Source organism: Fringilla coelebs (assembly GCF_963513975.1).
Source record: "Fringilla coelebs genome assembly, chromosome: 3".
Classification (NCBI taxonomy): Eukaryota; Metazoa; Chordata; class Aves; order Passeriformes; family Fringillidae; genus Fringilla; species Fringilla coelebs.
Genome location: NC_140030.1, coordinates 99,448,852 through 99,472,363, shown reverse-complemented (window position 1 = coordinate 99,472,363; position 23,512 = coordinate 99,448,852). Strand labels below are relative to the sequence as shown.

The 23,512-nt window shown below is 46.7% G+C and overlaps 1 protein-coding gene across 2 annotated transcripts in view; it reads right to left on the bottom strand.

Moving 5' to 3' along the window:
* The window catches only part of PELI1 (pellino E3 ubiquitin protein ligase 1), a 43,128-nt gene extending 33,081 nt beyond the window's left edge, over positions 1-10,047 (bottom strand). Inside the window, exon 1 of one of the 2 annotated variants that reach the window (XM_084203197.1) lies at positions 9,782-10,047. The gene's annotated coding sequence lies outside the window, so the exon portion shown is untranslated. The remainder of the gene's footprint in view (positions 1-9,781) is intronic. The other variant, XM_084203198.1, reaches the window with a different exon arrangement.
* Between the last annotated feature and the right edge of the window lie 13,465 nt (positions 10,048-23,512).

Below are 23,512 nucleotides of genomic sequence, written 5' to 3'. Positions count from 1 at the left end.
AAGTTTTGCACTTTATCCTATTCTTTCCCTCAGTTATTTCCTTCCTCTCTTTGTCTACCTACCACAATTCCTACTTGTGCTCTGCTTCTCTCCCCCACCTCATCCTTTTTTGTCTCTTCAGAGTCCAAGGTCTTTTTGTCAGGCTTCTTTCTATTCATACAGCATGGAAGTGCTGAAAAACCTAAGTTCACAATTTTTGGTATGTTCAGCTTCCTGTCTCAGGATTTTATTAAAATGAAGTTTCTTGAAAGACGGTTGACAGGCTCTGCTTTTAACACTGTCCTCAGTCACAACACATCAGTCAGTATTGAAGGAAAGAGCTCACAAATAACACAGTGTGCTGAATTAGCTTTTACAAATGGAGAGTCTGGCCACTGCAAAGATGTCTGATCTACAGCTCTCACTGACATGAACAGTCCCTGGCCACACAAACAAAGACTGTCATGGTTCTTCCCCAAATTCCTGCAGGGAAAAAAAAATTAAGATGATAGCAGATTGGATGGAACAGCTCTAAGAAAAATCAATAACAGTAACTGTAAAATCTAAAATTAAAGTAAGTCTGGTTTTGATGCTTTCAGTACACACGGTACATTAAATTTGGCATAAGCCCAATGGAACATGAAGTACTTGTGGACAATGTCTGCCAAGAGCTAGAAATACAGTACTTAGTCTTTAAAGAACAGAGAGCCTCAGTTCATTTCACTTTATGCATCTGAAAAAAAATTAAATCAAGGTGATCTTTCTGGAGGAACATTTGTATTAAATCTAATTGGCATGCTTTGTGCAATGCTGAATGGAACCCATGCCCACTGGCAAAGAATCACTATTTGTCATTCTATAATCCCTTCCACTTGTGACAAAAGGTTACAAACAGATGTTAGACCTCCCTGCATTCCAAAACGCTGTGCTTTCCTGCTCAGCATCAGGTTTGTGCCTCATGTAAGCTTTCTGCCTGGTCCTCAGTCATGTTGACACTTCTAAACATCTGACACAGTGAAAGCAGAAGAAAAATGGGAAGCCTGAACTGACGGAACTCAGGCTTCACTATCATTTTTTTCACCCACCTTCCCATTTGCAGGTACTTCATTAGTTTACATGCATCAAAGCAGAGCAAGGTTTGATTAGTAGCTGAATAATTACTTGCATTTCTGTAGCAGACTCCAAACATTAACAAATTAAGAATCAACACACCTGTGAGTTCCTTATCTTTCTTAAAATAAGGACAAAAAGCAAGAGACAAGCCTAACATCCATCTGGGGCTTTGGAGACATCCTGCACCATCTCAGCACACAGGTTCCTCTCCCTGCTACTCCTGTGTCCTGTGCTCTTTCCTAACTGAACAGGAAGGCGGAGCACAATTCCAGCTTTGTTATGTCTCAGCTGCAGTCCTGCCTTGGGAAACTGGAGCAGCAAGAGAAGAAATAGGCAAAGCTACACTTGACACCAGCCCGAAGTGAGTCAAGAAACTTCTCATGCCGTCTCACTCTACATGATAGCCAAGCACTGTCTGAATCTTTAAAGCTGTTATTCCTTGGTGATTGAGGTTATGAACTATATAAAGCAGCCAGATAAATCTGACTTTTACTCCTCCTCATTAACAGCTCTAAAATAATAGCAGAATGTCTACAATACTTGCTATTGTGGAAACTGAAAGACTCAAGAGACTGAAAGACACCGGACCCATCATCATTAACATGATAATGTTCACTCCTCCCTATGACTGATCTCTCTTGGCTTTAACGTAAGCATTAACTCTTCCCACACCTTTTGGATCAGGCTCCTCTTTCTGCTCCTGTTTATACTTGGCAACTTGAATGAGTCCCTCCCCAAAGTTGGGGGAGTAAGAGAAAGGCAACAAAAATTTTTGTAACACTTCTCCTCTTGAGGCAGAGGTTCCTCTTGCTGTCTATGCACATCCCAGAAGAGTGATATATGAATGCTTATTTCAGTGAGGAAAAAATTAAACAGCCCAAATATATTGACACAGGAATTCAAAAGTAGTTGCTGTATCTAAGTCACAAATGGTTTATAAGCCCACACTTTCTACTAGAGCACCCTGACCTTTCTCAGCCAGCAGTGAGAGGTACAAGAACCTACTCTATGTTCACATCTGCTGCTCAGAAACCCTCTGACAAAGCTAAAATACTGACTGCATAAACGTGCACACGTGCAAGAAAAAAAATGGATAAAAATAAAAACTATTTGTGCATTTATTTGCCTGCATGATCAAGTTGAGTTCCTCAACTTCAGCAGGTGGCTGACAGCCTTAATACAGTAATACATCACTTCTTTCAAAATAGACAAGAGAAAAAAACCCACCAAGCTGTTTCTCTCACCATGGTACACTGCAGGAACAACCTTGAGCAGTTTACAGAAACTTCACCCAACAGGCAACAGCTCACACTGCACCAAAAGGGAAAGCTCAACTAGAATGATATTTCACATCCACCAAATGCAGCACCTAATAAACACTAAAACAATTGATGTGGGCTACCAGCAGCATAGCAATTACCTTATTATTAAAGAAAAACAAAAACAAAGATCCAGTATGATGGATCCACCTACCACAGGAATCAAGAGATGATGACTTGACCATGAAAGTCACCTAAGCACAAGGGTGTGATCATCTGTCTTCAGACTAATATGCATTACAATGTAATTTGTCTAAGGCTTGGTCTGCTAATCCCAGGGTACGAAGTGCAGTTATAAATATATATGATATGTATATCTATCTATCTATATATGTATGCATATTAAAACGCAATCTTTTAACTTTAAGAGACACAAGGACAGCAGATTAGAGTAGGAAGCAGTGTTTATCTGAAGTGTCAGCACTACCATCCCAAGTCTGCCTCAACATTATCACATGAGAAAAAGCACAAATGAAACATTAGGTGTCTGCTTTTGGGGCTTCTGGTTCTCTGCACTACCTACTGAAGAACTGCCACACCTTTGCCCTGTTAAAAAGCAGTTTTTAACTGACTGTCTCTAAGTTTCAGGCCATGCAAGCTGGTTGTCTCCCAGCTCTTTATTGAAAGTACATTAAATAAATACCCTAACAATTTGTGGGTGCTGAAATTAGCTGTTACCACAATGACTTGTTTCACAGCTGGACTATTATCTTCTCCCCTTGTAACTATTCAACTGCACATACAGCGTGCTCATGCCACTTGTGGGCATGATACAGTTTTTTGTGGACTTCTGAAAGCAGCATCCTAAATCTGAAACCTAATTACCATGAAAGCTTGATCATGAAGATGAAAATAGCAATATTGACTAAACAGTCCATAACTCTGGCTTCTCAAATATTAAGTCAACTACTCTGGTTTCCAACACAAGGAAGAACTTCTATCAGAAGATTTTGCAGCATGTTCCTAAATTCATAAGATGGCAGTTACCCAGCAAAAAGGAGTCAGATCCAAATCCAAGAGGGAGCACATACTCTACCTCCAATATTAGTAAGGGCCAAAGCCACATTATTCTCTTGCACTGCAGCACAGAAGTTTAAAGTCATCTTCTGCTAACCTTAAAGTACAGCAGCAATCTAAACACAGCAACTCAAATATCTACCTGCATTTATTTTCTTCCACACTGAGGACTCCTCAGAGTATTTAAAGTGGCTCAGGAAAAAAGTAAACCAAACCAAACTAAGAAAAAAAATTAGTGGGAAATGACAGAACTGACATTTTCAGAATACAGCAGTTAATCCCAAGAGGTGCATTAAAAAAATCAAAATGAGCAACAAGTTCTTTATAAGTAAGTAAATTACTTCTAGTAAGCCTCCATATATAATGAATTGTGCATTTTTACCCCAACCTCATACCAAATAAACAGTTCAGCTCCATGATCTGACATAAGGATCATTGCTTATTTTCCCTGTTGAAGCTTGTGTTAAATCATGATTAAGACAATAATTATTCTCGTAAAAATATTGCATGGAACTACAACTGCTTCAGATAAGTGGAAAGGATATCAAGGTAGCATGAGACAAAAATCTCAGTATACATATTAACACTTAAAGAGAAGAGGAGCCTTGAGATTTCTTACCAGAAATTCTTCAGGGACCACTTTTATCATTAACATGAACAATATGTCTTAGGACAAAGAAAATACAGATGCAGTACCCAAACTTGTATGATTTTAAAAATCAAGTCCTTACTGTTTAATACTGCTAGACTATTAAAAGCAGAAGGATCTGGAAATAGAGAAAGTGGGCATTTTGGAAAGGCATGGTCTTGACACAAGGAAAGGAACTACAAACATATGGAACCCCAAGGCTAACTTTGTGACTAGTTAAACCTCGCCTTAGAGCGTCCCAAAGGATGTGATGTTTAAGGGGGCCCTCTGTGCAGGCTGCACAGGCACAGGAGCTGCCTTTCCTAAAGCCTACAGTTCTACCCAGGTGCTTTGCAAGCTGTTCCAGACATCACTGATAAATTCCTGGGCAAAGATGACCAGCTGAGTGAAATGTTTCAAGCTAGACCTAACCCAGAGATGCCAGTTTGAACCGCCCTGACCTAAAGAACAATGAAGCCATTAGTGGTTTTGGCCCAGATCAAGGGGTTACCATCCATGGGGATAAGCTGGCAGGGACAAACTAACCCAACAGCTGCAACTTTGCAGTTGCTCACTGCATAATTCAGATAATTAAGCAGAAACACTGAAGAGACAAGCAGGACAGTGTGAGATGAACAAATCACATCACCAAGTTTCTTCTCACTATGCCTTCACAAATTCTTGCAGGCCTTGAGCTCCACCAATGTCAAATCTCAACAGTCTTCTCAACAAAAACCAAATCAGTGCTCTCAAATTCAAATTCTATTCCCTACCTTGTCCATAAAGTAAGGAAAAGAGGTACCCCAGATCAGAAAAGAGTATTTTCAAGTATTTATAATAAAACCCAAAGGGTTATATAGTTACAGAAACATTACAAGCCTGAAATACAAGCAGCTAAGTACATCCAGACAGATTAATCAATTTGCAATGGAAGCAAAAGACCCATTGATGGTGGTCTACTTAAAAGAAAATTCTGGCTAGGCAGAGATTTGTGCTTTAATATTTTTTCTGGGTTTTGGTTGCTTTGGGGTATTTTTTTTGGTTTTGTATCTTCAAGTGCTAACTCCAACAAACTATCCCCCAGAGAATCCTTCTTTACTAATTTACTCCAAACCCATAACCTGCAAATACCTAGACATTCATATATCCCAGTCACACAAAACCTCAATAAATCCACAAAATATTATCTAGTAGCTATTCATATTAACAACCACCCTTAATAATAACAAAAAAAAAAAAAAAATTCCAGAGATCATTTCTGGTTTGGGCTTTTTTAACCATAGCCTTTCAAGACCCTCCTTGTTGTTCACACATATACACACACCTGATGTAGCCAGACTAGCATCTCCCTGCCCCAAATATCTCTGTACTAGTATTAAAAAAAACTTCTCACAAGGAATGCTTTTCTCCCTTCTAAAAACACATTTATGCAATTAACTTCTACAAACAAGGCTAGCACAGAAAAACATCTGGTTGGCATGGCTGTCTAGCCAACATCAAGGCAGACCAAGAGCATTCTGAGCCAGCATTGACACATATCCCAAGTCTTCTACAACATATACAGGTGAACAAGGAAAGTGAGTGTGACTTGAACAAATCGTCTTCCTGACAGGAATATAATTACTGGACCAGAGTAAGAGGTTTTGACCGCTTGTAATCTAAAAACTGCAATATAGCTTTAATTAGAAGAGTAAAATTATAGGATACTCCCAATCCTGAAGCCACAGCCAGAAATTCACTGCAAGGTTTAGTCCACTCTGCTCTCGAGTATGAGATTCAAGCCCAAAATTCAGCATTTACATAAGTACCATGGGTGCCATTCAAGTCACTGTGATTAAATCCAGCAGCATGGATTAAAACCAAGGTCAGCAGATTAACTTTTATTACCTGTTCCTGAACTGAGCCGTGCTCCTGCATGGCAGGCTCCAGAGGATACCATCAATCCTTAACCAAACACTCCCACCCAGGCACTGCATTCAGCCTCAACCAAACAAGCTGCTGACTCGTTCACACTTGAGCCCACGTCCCCAAATGCCAGCTCACACACCAGCCTGGAGTCATTGCTGGAGCAGGACTGGTACTGATGAGCACCTACCTCCAGCACAGGGTGCCAGCAGAGGACACCAGCTTTTTCCTGCAAAGCCTGTAGTTTGAATCAACTATTTCACAATCACTCATCACTACAGGGTTATTCCAGAAAGGTCACTTTGAGCAGCTAGGAACATTTGGTGCTCCAAATCATGTCACATGGGTCAGCGAAAGAAGGCCATGCCATAGGGCTCACCTAGATAGCCCCAAAAGTTGTGCACGCACTTGTGCAAAGCGCTCAAGAACCTCGGCCTACCTGAGAAAGCTTCTTTTCAAACCAATAAAAATACAGGATATTTGTAAAAGAACATACTCATAGTGTGCAAGAGCGTAATTTTTCTGCAAATCAAGTTATTGTCAAAGAGTTTTTAGTGCTTTTAGCAGAAGGCAGAAACAAGTAGAGCTTGCTTTTTTTTTTTAAAGTTTCAGGAGGATTTCTAGCAGGATAAAGAGCTTCCATCTTTTTTAACTTGAAAGGCAGGCTTTTGAATACACACATTCAAACATTTTAAAGAAGAAACACGATCACTTGTACCTACTAACTGCCATTACAAAATGTTAAGGCCACAAAAAACATGCCATGATGGTACTCTATTGCCCCAGCCCATCCCCAAGCAACCATTGGAGAGCCTACAGCAGCACAGGGACAGGGAAATGCATCCTACGACCTGCCCACCACCTCCTGAGAGGCACAGAGCCACTAAAGTTTTGCCTGACACGATTTTTCATAACAAAATTGCTATTTGACTTCTTTGCCATGAATCTTTTCACCCAGGTAGACGAACTAGGCCTGACTGGAGATGCAATATTAATTTCAGCAGAACTGGGGAACTACAGTAGCAGTGTGACACTTCCTGGTGCATCCTGCTAAGTGGTAGATTGAAAGGAAACAGAAACAAGATCAGATGGAAGCATGATCACTTTTTTTCCACTGAAACTCAGCGGCGTTCAGCGGCGCTCGACCTACTTCCTATGCCATGTCTTTGCTGTCACTTCCTCTGACAGTTTGTCAGCACGCTTCTGAACGTGGAGATTAAGGAATGAATGTCTGCGAGGCAAAGGAGCTGGACTTTTTCATCCTGATGTTCAGTCAAAACTTTTACAATCTAACCAGCATGGAGCACAGTGACCAGCCAGCAACAAGTACGGCAAATTACTGGCATCCAGCAGGAATTGCTAATCAGCTGTGCAATTTCTCTTACAAGTCTGCACTTAAAGGTGACTGATTTCTTATGAAACACCCTCATTCTCCCTTTTTTAGCTCAGGGCATGGACTAGCATCTACAAACAGCTTTGGGTTTTCCACTTTCCTGTATTTCAGAGTTCCTGTCTGAAAAGACATTTTATATCAAAAAATACTTGTAATTAGCTCCTTACAGATGAGTAAGAGTTTTAAACACCACTGGCTCCAAGCACATGATCCTCTATTTTATAACTACAAACTCAGCCACTAGCTATAAATGCTGAAGTGAAAGGATCCTGTTTTCCATGCCTGGTTTCTTAATAGAAACCAATATTGCCTCCAAAATACAAAATGGTTAAAGCAAAGCTAGCATATTAAATTCTTCTTTAACTGAAATTACACTAGTAGCTACTCAAAATGTTAATTTCTAAGATGAACACTAGCATGGTGACCTGCTGTGTTGAGAAATACATTCCAGTGTTTAGTAAGAATGGAAACATTCATGAGGCACACGTTACACACGACTTTACTCAGCGTAACAGTAGGTGCTCCTACATGTTTAATTCATTTGAAATAGGAGATGTTGAAGCTTAAGGTACCCAGCAGCAACCTACATACAACCAAAATGCATTCCTAAAGCTTCCTGCCAGGCCATTCACACGACTTCAAAGAGTTAGGACACTTCTCTTGCAAAGAACCAAGAGAGCCTAATTTTCCAACTACCAATGCTCAATTTTCAACAAACCATGCTTTTTCATGGGGGCAAGGACTGTGGTGGAGAGGAAAGGGGGAAATGTCCTGGGCAGACGTCTGAACTTTAGCTCCACATTACTCACGCCAAAATTGTCGGCCTAAAACATTACAAAGCCACACAGACCACACAACAACACATGCAAACGAAGATGTGGGCAGCCTGTCCATCTCCACCAACCTACAGGCGCCTTCTGGAACAAAAAAGCAACTGAAGATGTATCATCAACAGGTCATCTGGCTGCTTCTTTGTGGGAAAAAAAATTCGAAACGCTGCTGAACAGAAACCGGAAACAGCCTTTTTTTTTTCCCCGGGTCTCCCCCGCCTCCCATACGCGTTCAAAATGAAAAAAAAAAAAAAAACCTATCGTCCTTCAGATGTAGGAGCGCCAGCTTTTAGCTAGCTGAAAGGCTTTGTAATTTTCCTTATCAAGTACTGTTTTTTCAAGGCAGAGGAGTCCCAGAAAAATTACCAAAAAGGGGTGGCCTGTAAGGCCAGAAGCACCAGCATTACAGCCAGACTGCTTTTTGCTCCCATGTATTCCAGAAGCTGCATTTTGCAGAGGTGAAGTAGCTGCAGTTTTCGAGGTGGCAGTTAAAACAAAAACAAGGGGGCTTGGGGCAAGAAAAATGCTTCCGGTATAAAAACGCTTTAAAATATACCCTTTATCAGAGGAAAATTATTCAGCTAAAAACACAACTGCTCCTTCTCTCCCCTGCCTTTTGAATATATCCTCTACAGCTGTTGCAGGCAGAAATGTCCCCCTCGTACTAGATCGTCCTGAAAACATATTATTTAACTAGGTAAAAATAAAGAGTGAAAAGAAAAACCGGACACAAGTTGCGCTGGACGGCGGGCTGCTCACAAAAGAGCCAAGGCTGAGGAGATGGGAGAGAAACCCTACAATTCCCCCAAGGATCTTAAATTAAAGACACAACTTACCCACCGCCCAGCTAGATTTTTCCAGAGTAAAACATCATCAAATTTGGAAGAGCTAGGGATTAAAAAAAAAAAATCCAAACAAAAAGAAGCAAGCTTTCCCAGAAAGATCTTTCAGGTTAACAACAGCCAAAAAAAATCCCCCTTTGTTTTGTTGTCACCCGCCTGCGTGCTGCTCCCATTCCGCGCTCCGGCACGGGAGCCTACGATCAATGGACTTGGCGGGGGAGGCGGGGGGGAGAACTCGTTCTTAGCCCCAAAAAATACACATATTCCACCACCGCCGCAAAAAAAAACCCCATCTACCCCCGAATTCGACAGAACCCTGGTGTTCAAGTATAGAGTGACTTTTTTTTTCCTATTTTTTTTTTTTAAGTGATGTTTTTCCCGAGGGCAGACGGCTCGGCAGCCGCTCCATGACAAAGAGCTTCCCCAGCACATTCAGCCCCAGAGCGGGGCCAACTCCGGGTGGGTGGGAAACAAAAAAAAGATTAAACAAAAAAAAAAAAAAAAGACAAAAAAAAAAAAGACATAATAAAATAAAAGAAGACAAAAAACTTCCCAAACCCGGGTGGGGAAAAAAAAAAAGAACGGAGAATTATTTTAGAAACAACCACAACAAGGGAGCCCTGCGAGGCGCAGTACAAAGCGCGCAGGGCGGCGGGAGGGGAGGAAGGAGCCCGAGGAAGGCAGGAGGGGAGGCCCCCCACCCCTTCGACAGCGGCGTGCGGATGGGGCTGCGTCGCGACAGGCGCGATACTCACCGCGGGGAGGAAGGAAACGGGCAGAAGAGGCACCCCACGCCGGCAGGCCGGGAGAGGGGGGAAGGGGCAGCCTCAGCCTCCTCACGGCACCGCGGAAGGCGATAGTTCCGACTGGGCGACAAGGGGAGAAGCCTCAGAGCGCTCACCTCCGACCGGCAGGGCTCCGGCGGGCCGGTGCTGCGAGCCACAGGAGGGGAGCAGCGGGAGCAGCTGCCGAGAAGCGGCCGGGGAGCAGAAGCCGATGCTGATGGACGCCGCCGGCTCCGCCGCCCTCACACCGACTGCCGCGCGCCGCCCCCCCGCCCCGCCTCACCGCGCGCCACACCGGCGGGGCGGGGCCGAGTTGGACCACGCCCCCTTCCCGCCCTCGGGGCATGGCGGGAGTTGTAGTCCCGTTCCCCCGCGCTGCGCTGAGCACAGCTCGTGTGCCCGTGTGCGGCTGTGTGTCTGTGTGCAGGTGTGTGTCTCTGTGCAGGTGCGTGCGTCCGTGTGCAGGTGTGTGTCCATGTTCAGGTGTGTGTCGGTGTGCAGGTGTGTGCGTCCGTGTGCAGGTGTGTGTGCCCGTGTGCAGGTGTGTGTCGGTGTGCAGGTGTGTGCCCATGTGCAGGTGTGTGTGCCTGTGTGCAGGTGTGTGCCAGTGTGCAGGTGTGTGTGCCCGTGTGCAGGTGTGTGTGCCCGTGTGCAGGTGTGTGCCAGTGTGCAGGTGTGTGCCCGTGTGCAGATGTGTGTGCCCATGTGCAGGTGTGTGTGTCGGTGTGCAGGTGTGTGTGCCCGTGTGCAGGTGTGTGCCAGTGTGCAGGTGTGTGCCCGTGTGCAGATGTGTGTGCCCATGTGCAGGTGTGTGTGTCGGTGTGCAGGTGTGTGTGCCCGTGTGCAGGTGTGTGCCAGTGTGCAGGTGTGTGCCCGTGTGCAGATGTGTGTGCCCATGTGCAGGTGTGTGTGTCGGTGTGCAGGTGTGTGTGCCCATGTGCAGGTGTGTATGCCTGTGTGCAGGTGTGTGTCTCTCTGCAGGTGTGTGCCCGTGTGCAGGTGTGTGCATGTCTTCCTGCCTGTGCTCCGTGTGCTGCGCAGTGCTGAAAGCCCACAGAGTTCAGGGCTGCCTCTAAAGGAGTGTGGCCAGCAGGTTCCCCCCTGCCATTCTGCTCTTGTGAGACCCCACCTGGAATAGTGCCTATGGTTCTGCTGTCCCCAACATACGAAGGACATGGAACTGTCAGGGCAAGTCCTGAGATGGGCTATGAATCTGATAAGAGGACTGGAGCACCTCCCACATGAAGACTATACTAATTGATTTTGCTCTACGTTTTCCATAGCTTAAAAGAAATCACAGCCTTGATGTGGTCTTCAATTTTTTTCTTATACATGGTGAGAAGCAGATTTTTAAGGAAATGGGAGTTTTTACCACCACATCATTCAGAAAAGAACACAGTCATGCCCCTGCACAACACACAAAGTCAAGAGAGATGCTTTCATAGTCATCCCATCATGAGCTGCTGAAGAATTATCCAGAGTCAGAAATATTAGTGGTGCCAGGGCGTGTAAACTCTACCAGTCATTAACCTGAGTCTCACTGGCCCTGGGGTTTCTAAGAAGAGATTAAGAGATGTAACTTGAAGCTCCTAGATTATAAGAACAAAAGGGGCCTGGATGATCATCCCTCATGATCTCTGGTGCAACCCTGAGCATCCCAAAACCAGCTTTTTCCTCAAAGGCAGTATTCTTTTAAAACACCTGAGATAAAAATAGCCCTGATAGTAAATTCACCACACCCCAAATTTTGGTGGCTGCTGTAAACAAAGCCCGGTGTTAAAACAGAGCTCTCCTCCGAGTATTTATTGGTTTGCCTTTGGATTTGCTGTAACTTTGTGCTCCGTGCTTGCCAGCTTGTTATTCCCTGCCATATTTCCAAGCCAGGTATTTCCAGCCCTCTTATCAGGGCACATTTTATCCCCTCATTGCTGAGTTCCTGGATCCCAGCATCCCCTCATCCTTCGCTATGGAGCAAGTCAGACCCTCACCCCCCAGCAGGAGCGTATCCCACATCTCCCCATAGCTGCTGGAGGTTCCCATGGGACTCAGGCACGAGGGAGGACAGAACACACGTGCAGGCACGTGGCAGATGGGTGGCAGGTGACAGCAGTGCGGAGGCACGGGCGGAGAAGCTCCAGCTCTGACATGGAAAACCTGCTGAGTCCCTCCTGCCAGGAAGTCACATCTCGAGCCAGGGACCAGGCGCTTCCTTTCCAGACATGGTGGGCAAAATCTGAAGGAAATGGGATGGGGAAGAAGGCAAGGGATAGATGGAAAAGGGCTGCAGTCATGGACAGGCGTCGTGCCGGGATGAGCGGCTGCTGCGTGACCCCTGCGTGCTGCCCGACGCGCTCGGAGCTTTGCATGCAGTGAATCACTCGCCACACGTGTGATGTAACACGGCAGTGGCAACAGATCTCGTTATTATCCAATTTACATGGGGAAACTGGGGTGTGGAGAGGTGAATATTATGCCTGGGGCGTACTGAGACCAGATTACAGAGGGCCTCACGCTGCCATCCCATGCTCACTTTACTAAGCTGTATAGGAATTAGGTGCAGCTGGCAGAAGCAGACACGGAGTATGCTGAGGAAGGCCTGGGGAGAGAGGATGAGCTTGGTATTCACAGTATAGAGCCTTGCCCCTAGCATTTGTGTCCTGCCACACCAAATAGTCCCTCTTGCTGTGTTGAATGGGGTCCCCTTCAGCTCCCAAGAGCTGCTCCAGGTTGCTGTCACACGCTGTGCTCTTCTGTAGCACCTGTTTATCACTTTGCCCCTCGGGAGGCTCTTTCCTGATTTTGCCTGGCCATACCACCCTTCTGCAGAAGATGAAATAACAGTGAGAGATTTCCAATGTCCCAGCATCCCTGCTGCAGCCTTGTCCCAGCTGCCTCAAGGATGAGCCCCAGGTGCCAGTGATGCCACTGCTGAGCCTGGCTCTGTCTTGGGAGAGCACCTGCAGCCAGACCAGGGCTTGTGTCCCATTGCTGAGGGACCATCTTTTATTTAACTCTAAATTAGCACCTCCAGGATGGATTTCTGTTTCATGAATTGACCCAATCCCTTCTTATATCCATGCAAGCATTTATCCTCTGCACAACCCCCTGGCTCAGCACTGCTCCCAGTTCCCTTTTCATCTCGATCCTGCCTCAGGGTTCATTTCTTCCTCAAAGATGTTTCAGAGGAAGCTTAAGAGACAAATCAGCATTACAAAGCATTCCTCTTGTACGAGAAAAAAATTCAGAAAGCTTTTCTCTCCTCACTATAAAAAAAAAAACCAAAAAGGAAACAGCTGAGTTTGGTGACTCTTTTTGGTATTTCCTTATATTTAACACATGTTCCTTGCTATGGAAAAAGGGCAATCACCACTGACGGCTTAAAGTCCTCCAGAGGTCTGGAGAAGCTGGTGCTAAAAACTGGGCTTCAGAACTCAGCTCCTTGCTGGCAGGAAGCCTGGGGGCTGCTTTTTCCTCTGATCTTGCCATGTACCCTTGTACCATAAGCTTGTACCACTACACGAAGAGACAGCAGGAAACTAAAACATAAAACACTCAATATTTTGGGGGAGTCAAGCTGGACTGAGGTGACCCAGTACCATGGATAATTCATTGGAGAAGGAATGGTAGATAGGTAGAGCATCACCTTTGCTGTCCCATCTCATTTCACATCAGTTTTCCCCTCCCAGCACTGAAACTTGGAACTGCAACTCAGACAATTGGAGCTCTGAAATAATCTTTGATATTTAAACAGCTATTTTCTGTTTTCTGACAGCCACACACTGTTCCAGTGTTCGTGTGAACAGGCTCTCTGAGTCAGATGCAAAATAAAGTGACACATGGTCCCCTCTAATGTTCCCATCAGAGCACGTATCGTCCTGTGATCTCACTGCAGCAAGGAGGAAACAGCAAAGGTTCTTGTGCAGGTTTCTGTGCTGCTCTTAACTGCATTTGGCCCCAACTGCAACAGTTCACTCACACCTCCCTGCCCCTGCCTATATTATTAAATAAAATGATCCCCAGCCAGAGTGGCTTGGCTGGGCTCAGGGCCATGCTGCTAGAAGCTGTATCCATGAACTAAAGCACCATGACCTGGCCAAGACTCTTCAGTGCATCTCCTGGCCATGCCCAGTTCATTTTCCAGACGTGGGCTGCCAAGTTCAACCAGCCAGGATACTTCACCAAGCACTCTCCAAAACCTTGGAGAGGCCCCTCATTCCTGGGGGACAGCCTGTATCTCCAAGGTTCATGCATTTCTAAACCAGCTGCCTCCCTGGGCTACCAAACTGAAATTCACATCAATCGCCTTTCTCATCCAGCACGTAGGATTCCAAGGGATTCCAAGGGACTCAAACCCAAGCAAATTTCATTGGGGACTGATGCTGCTGGGACTGAGCATGATGACAGGGTGCTGGGCAGCTGCTGGTGCCACGACACGCCGCAATTCCTGCCTGCGTGGGTAATCAGCGTGGCTCAGTGCCACGAGCTGTGATTAAGTCATTAGTCAGTTGCGTGGAAATATTTGAGATTACAAGTTGATGCTGAATTCCTTCTTGGAAGGGTTGAGGAAATTAATATTTAGCTCTGGTGGACACGAGATCAGAGCTTGTCAAACACAAGACATGATGCTGTCACCCCGAGCGCAGACCTGATCATCAGGTGTTGGGCTTTCCCAAGGAGTGCACTAATTCCTTGTCACAAACTCAGCCTTGGGTTCATCGGAGCTAATCATCAAATCATTGTAGAAAAATTGAAGCACCCTGAGACTCCAGGTGATACTTTTCGATGCCCAGTGGTGGGCACTGGCACCTGCACTGAGCTCAGGCAGAGTGGGGGGGGTGCTGTGCAATCATCCACAATCAATCAGGCCGATAGTGTGCACCAATTAAATCATGTTCTTCCACCAGCTCTTAGAAATGTAATTTGCCTTAAGTTAATAAGCAAACATGTACCCTCTCAAAGTGTATTTACAGAGCTGTAAAATCAAGGGGCACTTCACAACGGCAGCAGCGAGGAGGGAGGGAGAGATGGAGCTGTGGTACCAGCACAGTGTTTAGTCAGGATGCTGCTGGAGTGTCACAGGAGTCGGCCGCCTGGATGGACATGTGCCAATCCCCCTGACATAAATGAATGAATTAATTATGTGGAATAAAAACTGTAGTACTTTCAGATGATGTCCCTCTGAATACAACTGCAAAAGAAGAAGTTTAAGCAGAACATGAAGCCTCCTGGTATCCCTTCACTGAGGACAGGATTGTACCCCATGGGCTCTGGGATATATTTCATTGCTTGTCCTTCAATGTGGATCTAGAGGGAAAGTTTGTTCAGCCTTGGCAGTGATTTCTCCATCAACTGTGCCCTACTTGGTGCAGTAGGCAAGACCTCCACCAGCAGCTCCCAGGTGCGTCTCTTGGGTTGCTCAGGTGGGAGAAGGTGCTTGGCTGCTGCCCAGCATCACAGCTGTCCTCCCATGGGCCATGTGAACACACATCCCAGCTTTCCCAGACATCCAATCTCAAAATTAAAGTCTTTCCCCCCGCCTTCTTTTTCTTCTGTTGTTCTCTAAAACACGATCTCCGAAGCTGTCGTGTGGAAGAACACATGCACTTTCCCAGGGAGGGGGACATGGCAGCATCTCCCCCTCACCCAACCCACAGCACAACCCGAAAAATGGAGGAGGCAGGTGTTACTTGAGCAAGACACATTGAAATGCCTTTAATGAGGCGAAATGAAAACACCACGCGTCGCTCGCTACAGCTGCTGTATCAGTCTGAGTGGTGAAGTAGTAAGAAAATCAGTACATAATCAGCATGTGAGCGCTCCCAGCACCCACAGGATGTGTCCAGTTTATAGGTTGGTTGAAAAAACAAAGCAGATTTCGGGTCCTTGAAAACACACAAAACCACAGATGTATATATGTTTTTGCTTGCATTCAGTATACTCAGCCAAAGCTATCTTTTTTTCCTTTTTTTTCTTTTTTTTTTTTTTTGTGTCTTTTTTTCTCCCCCTCTGCATGTCATGGGAAAAATCCTCTGCTTTCTGCCTGAGAACTCATCTGCCAGAAGGCCTGCTTGTTGTAGCTATGATTTAAGCCACATGAGCCGGCTGCGTGGTAACAGAGTAATACTCTTTCTTCAGCTTTCTCACTCAAACAATATGATTAACACAGTGTTTTCTGGATGGCTTAAGTCTGTCAATCCAAGGAAAAAGTTAAAGGGAAGGAGGCCACCATGGGCTCTGTCAAAACAAGGCTTGTTTAGTGATTGCTTCAGGGAGATTTGCAGCCAGGACCTGATTGAAAGTCCCCCTGAGGCCAGGCTGGCATAGCCACCTTCAAGCCTTCATTCTGAGGGTTGTGAGATGCCTACAGCAAGTCCCACAGTGGCTTGGCTGTGGCTGGGCTCACCAGGTCTTTCCTGGGCAGCTCCAGCAGCATCCAAAGGGAAGCTTGGACACCACTGGTGACATGGGTAACATTTTTGGGGGAGGAACTGAAAGGCTCCTACCAGCTACAGAGGTGCTGGGCAATGAGCTTCCAGTGTTGTATTCTGAGCATTTCAAATCTCTCATTTTCCCCATTTAACTGGGGGTCCTATGGGACAGGGCTGCAAGCAGCTCTTGATATTTCTTCTCTAGACCTGCCAGTGCCCACTGTGTTTGCTCCTCCTCTGGGGCCTGCATCTGGATCCTACCAAATGGTTTGGGCTTTCTCTCTGCTTTTAAGGGTACTGCTGGATCTTGGAGTCGATATTTGGCCATTCACAGCCATATTTCATTCCTGGACTAATATGACTGATAGCAAATCCCCTTGCTCTCATCTGAAGGATCAAAAGGTTTCCTGGCAATGCTCTTTAATTTGTATTTACAGTCACTGAACCTCATTTGGCATTTGTCCTTTCAGCTGGGAAAGCTTTCCCCCTTCAGCTGCTCAGTTTTACTTGGGGTCTCCTGAAGGAAGTCTCTGGGGTGTTGTAGAGGAAGAAGTCCTCTTCTGAAGATGCCTGCAGGCTTGGGGTATGGCAGCCTGCTGCCACCCAGAATGAATCAGAGCTGTGAAAGCACAGGCTCGCTAGCAGGAGCCAGCATCCTACCTTCCTAGCAAGTGCTCAGCTCTGCCTGCCCACTAGCCACGACTCTGGGGGCTCCACTGTGTCCAGCATCATCCTGAGGAAGATGCAACACCATTCAACCCACTCCTGGTGGTCTTTGCCAGAGCCCCACCAGCACCAAAAGGCCTCTAATGGCTTGGCGATGGTTGGACTGTAATACATATTGGCTGTGTCTGTGACAATGAAATAACCCATTCCAGAGCCTCAGCACCACTTTGAGCAGGCTGCTGAACTCAAGCACTGACCAGACACGGGTAGGAAGTGGTATGAGCTGGAGACCATTCAGAGGAAGCTCTTTGGATGGGGTTACCTTGTCTGGGGCTGCAGCAGGCTTTGACAGCAGTAGGATGCTGTCAGCCTGAACTGGACTCTGCCAGGACTGAGAAGCCACCCACAACACACTTGATTTATTATTATTTATGTGTTGTCTTTGGGGCTTGATGATGGCCCAAAAGCCACTGGTGTAACCCAAGCTCATGCTCTTCCTCAGTGCTGGCAACACTGATGCTCCTTGGAAGGAGTGACCAATATGATGCCCACCCAACCAAGGTTCGCAGCCATTGGAAACAAGGCTTTCCCAGAAGGAAAACTACAAAGTGGAGGGGCAAACGTGTTGTTTTTTCAAAACCTCATCCCCCAATTGAGCAAAAGGGGAAGAGAAATGGAACAGTCATGGAATGCCTCGTGAGTCACTCAGACACTAAGGTGTGGTATCACAGAGCTTGACAGATCCACCCTTGCCTCGCTGTCTCCACAGCTGGAGCCAAGCAGTTTCTCAGGGCTGGGTGCTGACACTGTTACTGGGTACAGCAGCCCAGCCATGCCAGGACCAGCTGCTGCCCACCCCTGGCCTAGGGAGATCCCATCCCTCGTGTTGCTCCGGGATGAGGCACCCAGAGGCACCTGCTGGTGTTGTCTTGTGCTGTCCAACAAACGAAAGGGAATTACAAAAACTGCAGAAGCAGCAAAAGCAAAGCATCAGAGAGGTGAAAAGAAGGATATTTTTTGGATGCAGACTCAAAGCAAAGCTGGGCTTTGACCCCTGTGAGGCCAGGAATTGTAGGTGCGGTGTCCACGCCTGGTTCTGGTGGCAGCAATTTTCCCTACGTAGCAACAGTTGTTATGTAGCAATAATACTTGGCAAATTTCAGGGCACTTGAGAAATATTAATTAATCTGCACATCAGCCTTGTCAGGCAAATATTTTCACCTGTGTTTATAGCTTGAGAAGTGAGACCACAAAAAAAAAAAAAAAAGCAGCATTTTGTCCTTAGTCACAGCGCAAGCAGCTGCCAACATGAGGGTAGGGCTCAGCAACAGCCTCAGAACAGGAGAGCTGAGGCAAAGGCAAACCAAAGGAAAACCAGATAGTGCATCAGGGGATTCAAAGGAAGAACCATGTTTTCAATCCAGTGAGACAAACCTCAGAGGGACTTCTCTGCTGCTGGCACTGGCATTTCACAGCTCAGTTTAATTATACTAATCACTTTGATGATGACTCCTGACATTCACCTTCATTAGCCACTGGCGGCCACGCTCAGCTGCTGCGACTTCAGAGCTATCAATGTCTGCTTTAAATAACCCATGAGTAAAATCAGCTGGGAGACAGTGTGTCTGGGCTCTCCTCTGGCATAGCCTGCATGGAGGTGGCTGGGAATGCAAGACTGAAGCCAAAACTGCATTTTAACTCTGGCTGAGCATAGGCATGATCTTTCTCTTGATGTCTTGGGGTGGGAAGAGCTTTCCTCTTTGGCACTGAGAGCAATGGCAGAGTGGAAATGGAGAGTGGGGGTGATGTGCAAGGAAGGACTAAGTGAAGTCAAAAAGTCCAGGTCCTGGTGCCATCTTCCCAGTTGCCTTGGGAATGGTGTCAGTGCTACACCTTCTGTTGCATAAACAAATAGCTCATGCCATAACCAGGCTTCAGCCCAAGGGGTTTTTTGCCCCAGTGCCCGTTGTCCCCAAACAAACAGCAATTCAGGTCACACTGAGGGTAGTCATATCCTAAAGGCAGGGGACAGGACAGCTGGAAGGGCAAAGCAAAAGGCAGGAGGACACGTGGTGCCACAGCCATCCTTCAAAGCACAGGGCTGTACAGCCAGAGAGCAGCTGGACCCTGTCCCACAGCTCTGAGGCCCTTGTTGTGGCCACGCTGCCCTTGCTGGCAGTGTGCTTTGCTTGCCTTAATCCAGGATGAAATGCAGGGAAATCACAAAGTCCCAGGCAGATCGCAAAGACAATTAGGTGTTGTGATGCAGCTGCTTCAGTTTTCCTTCCTTATGGTTTGTTGTGCTGTTGCCAGCTCGTGATTCTCATTTTACTAGGAATGCTGCTCAGGGAACACAGACAAAACTTTCAGTGATGCCATTTGTCAAAACAGAGGAATTTGAGCTCTGCAGAATAAAAACAGAGAGAGAGGTGAGATGCTATTGCTTTGTAGTTAAAGATGCTGCAGCAATGCTAGATGCCATTTGACCCTTTTATTAGAGAGATCCCAATTATCAGCCCCCAAAAAAAGCTGAACAGGATGATGATTTCAACCCGCTAGCAAGCAATTGCCCCAATAGTGACCCCGCAATGTTTTTTTAAGAAAGTATTATTTTGCAAACTAATGCCCACAATAAATCCCCTTGTGCAGATTTTATTAGCAGGGACCCGTCACTCATTAACTGCTGCGGCGTGCAACGCGTTCAAAGCACAGGGAGGCACCTGTTTGTAAGTCAGAAAAAATAAAATGCATCAAACTTTTATGTTGTAAAAGCAGCATTGTTTTAGCATGAGTAGAGCTGTTTGAGATATGAGACAGGAGTAATGCTCTCTGTGCCTGCATCCCTCCTGAAACCATCGCTGGGATGCTGGATTTATGAACGACACACTGGGTATGGCACTCCTGCCCTGGGGTAGCTGAACACTTAAATGCCATTAGAGCTTTGATGCTTTGTCATGAGAGGGCTGATGCTTTTTAAAAAAGAAAATAAGGAAGATGTGAGACACTTCAAGGGATTTTAAGTGTTCCTTCATTCAGCATTTATAACTGGCATTTTTCTGAGCGTGAAAGTGCATTGAAAAAAAGGGTAATATTGAGACCCTGTTCTTTGGAAGGAGATTGCCCATGGCATGTCCTGAGTGCCTCTCTTTTTCCCTGAAAGTCCTTGTTTTGCATCAAGCTAGATTTCTCAGTGCTGGCTCTGCCGTGCTGTATCTGCTGTATATTTTGGCTGGTTTCTCTGCTGCACATCTTGGCTTTTGCTGTGACACGCATCTCTTAGGAACACAATGGACTTTTGCACTCTCGGTCCGAAGGATGTTGTCACTGCAGGCCCTCCCCATGCAGCCACAGGAGTGTTTCTGAATGCTCCTCTTGAGGAGCACACGCCCTCCTTTCCAGAAAGGCCTTTTTCCCACTGCCAAACCACATGAGCAAAGCTCCCTCTGCTTCAAAGGCAGCCTTGGGTTGCCAGAGCAGATGCTGTTGGGCAAAAGCCTCCCTAGGAATGGACACGGGTGCCTGGGCCAGCCTGGCTGAGGAAGGAGGCACTTCTGCCCCAGCAGGGTCCTGCTCTGCAGAGCATCCAGCTTCCCGAGCTGGTTTTAAAGCGGCTTCAAAGGCAGGAGTAAACTTCCCCGAGTCCTAAATCCATAGGAGCTCACGCCCAGTGCCCTTCCCAGCCCGCTGCAGGGATGGGCAGGATTGCACCCCCGCCGCAGGGAGGGAGGGGGGCGCGGTGTTTGCCGTGTCCCTGGAGCTCTCCGCGCTGCCAGGGGAGAGCAGCAGCTCCGCTGGCTCCCGGCGGCGGCAGAGGCGGGGGCAGAGCGGCGGGAACACGCAGGCATTGCTTGCAACCAGGCAACCGTGAGGACAGAGCAGAGGGGAGAGGAGGAGAGGAGGAGGAGGCATCTCCTCAAGCCCTGGGTTATGGGTCTGTTTGTGTCAGGGTGGGGAGAGGACACGGCATCCTACCGGCTTGGCACTGCCTGGGAAGGACTGGCACAGGACTGCCGGCATCGGGCACACCCTGCCCACGTTCGGCTGCTGAACTCAGCGCCCTCCTTCCAGCGCCTTCAGAAACGGGGGAGGAAATAAGGGAAAAAAATTGAAAAAAACAATGGAGGCTCACAAACTCCTAGTTTCTGTATGTCTTCCCGAATATGTATACAGATTTTGATCCAACAGACACACTATTTTTAGTGTCCTTTGGGGTATGTTTGGGAGCAAGCCCTTAACTGTTGCTGTGCTGCTATAGAAACCGTATCCATGTACACTGACATGTTTACAATTGTTTCAAACGCCATAAACTTTCAAGGGCAAAATCAAGCGGCTTATTTCCATTAAAGTAACTGCCCTGGTGTGGGTTTCTTCTACTTTTACATTTATTAATTTAGCACCCTTCTCAGCTTCACCCAGCCCCACGGAGCTTTTGTTTTGAGAAAGGTTTGCCAGCTCTCGCTGCCATGGTGCTTGGCAAACCTGGAGCAGAGCAGTTGCAAATCTGGATTGAGGAAGAGAAAATTTTTTGCTGGCTCTGCTCGACCTCAGCCCTAGGAGGGGTGTTTGGCAGATACCACGGTGTCCATGCAAAGCAGAGCCTCCTGCCTGCTCAAGCTCCATCCTGGTGCTGAGGAGTTGCTGTGGGAGGTTGTTCAGCCCTTGTAGTCAGCTCATGTCTATCTGGGACAGATCAGCTGCCTAACTTAAAAAAAAAACCTAAAAAAATGACCTCACTGCCCCCCCCCCCCCCCCTTCAAAAAAAAACCAACCAAAACCAAAAACAACAAAAAAGCCACCAAAGCATTTTAGCTTAGGTTTTAGAAAGAGAAAATAATTTTTTCTTTAAATTTATTTTAAAATGTTTTCTAAAGGTTAGGCTTCCCCATCCCTTTTTTTTGGAAGTCACAATTTTTCTCCTGTGACAAAGATTAGAAAAGGGCAGAGAAAAAGAGTGGAGTGTTTTCCAGCATTGCAGGTGGGCAGCAGATGTGTGAGAGAAGAATTCCCCCCTGAATGTGAGATGGATGTATCATTTGAGCTGAATGAGGAGCACTGAGTCCATCCCATCCTCCCAGTGCCAACCTTCATCTGCAAGGTGGGTTTAAGTGCACCTTCCCTTGAAGTACCAGTCCCAAGACAACCATGCCAGGGCAAGGCAGCAGCATCCACGGCCAGGCAGGGATGGATGGCTGGGGGCACCTCAGAGTGGCCATCACCCACATGCCCCCTGCCTCCTGCTCCCTGTTTGAGCCCCATCACTTTGCTGTGTTCAGCTGGGCACTCTGGTAGGGACACTCACAGACCCAACCACACCAAACTGGTTTTCCCTGTCCAGGAGCAAAGTCCAAAGAAGGATTTGGCCTCTAGGGTCCATGTCTGCAATGAGCATTCCATGGTTCTGGAGGTGTGAGCTTTGAAATTTGTCCTATAAAGATCTGTGTGTGCTTTGCTAAGGTTAAGCTGGATTTCCCTGAGTTACCTGAGACCAGTGGAAATCAGGTCCACGTGGAAGTAGAGGAAATAAGTGGGAATTTCTGCTGAGTTTGTTCCTAAACTGATTTAATGCCTCCAACCTTGGCACCACCTACTTTGTCTCTTTCTTGTGCAAATATGCCTGCGCTTACCTGATTATTATTTGTCATTCAACCCTGCAACGGTCAATTATTTGTGTTTGCTGGGTCATGCATTGCAGAAAAAAAAAGACAACCAAATAAGTAGCATCTGCAGTAACACCCAAACAGCTGAATAGAGGCAATGGTTGGCTGTGGGTGGCTATTTGCCTGAGCCAGCAGTTTCACCCTCTGTGTGCCTGCAGAGAATGAGAAAGTGCCCATCTGACCCAACCCCCACCTTGGTGTTGGGCTGTGCAGAAAGCCCCAGGTAGAATACCCAACCCCCATAAGATGCTTGTGCAGCAGAGGCAGTTGCAGTCATGATGCTCTGGCCCCTGTGAGGTAGAAATCACTGCATATAAAATTCAGATCTTAGCCCAGTGGCCAGTTTCTGAGTGGCTGGGCGGTGACAGGTTACCCTCTATTGATGTGCTCACTGCAAAGCAATTAAAAGTCAGCAGTCAAAAAAACCCACAGTTTTTGTCTAAAGAACATATGATTTGCCCGCAGATGAAGTTTCTACTCCCCCAGAAGTCCAGGCAGAGGAGGCTGACAAAGCCTTTCAGACCACAGAATGTGCCACAAAATTCATCCTGGAAGCTGCTTAGAGGGGTAAAAAAAAGCACATAGAAGTGGATGCTCCCCAAGTTCCTGTCCCCAGCTGCAGTGCTGTAGGAGTCCCTTTACACAGCACGTCAGGCACTGACCTCAGCATCACCATCAGGACAAAACCTGCCCTTGCCTCCCTCTTTCCAGCTCCCTCCCATGGCCCAGAGACAGGCCCTATGTGACCCTGCTGCTGCGTGATCAGGAACACAGTAGCACTGCGGGTAAAACAGTCCCAACCTGGGGAGTTCTGGCTCCATTTCTGTTAGTACCAGTGAACACAACCTTCTCATCACCCTTTCCTGAGCTGTTTGGGCGCTCAGGCATGAACCGGTTGGGTGACAGTGCATAAATGAACTTGGTGCTGCTCCAAGGATTAACTGGGTGCC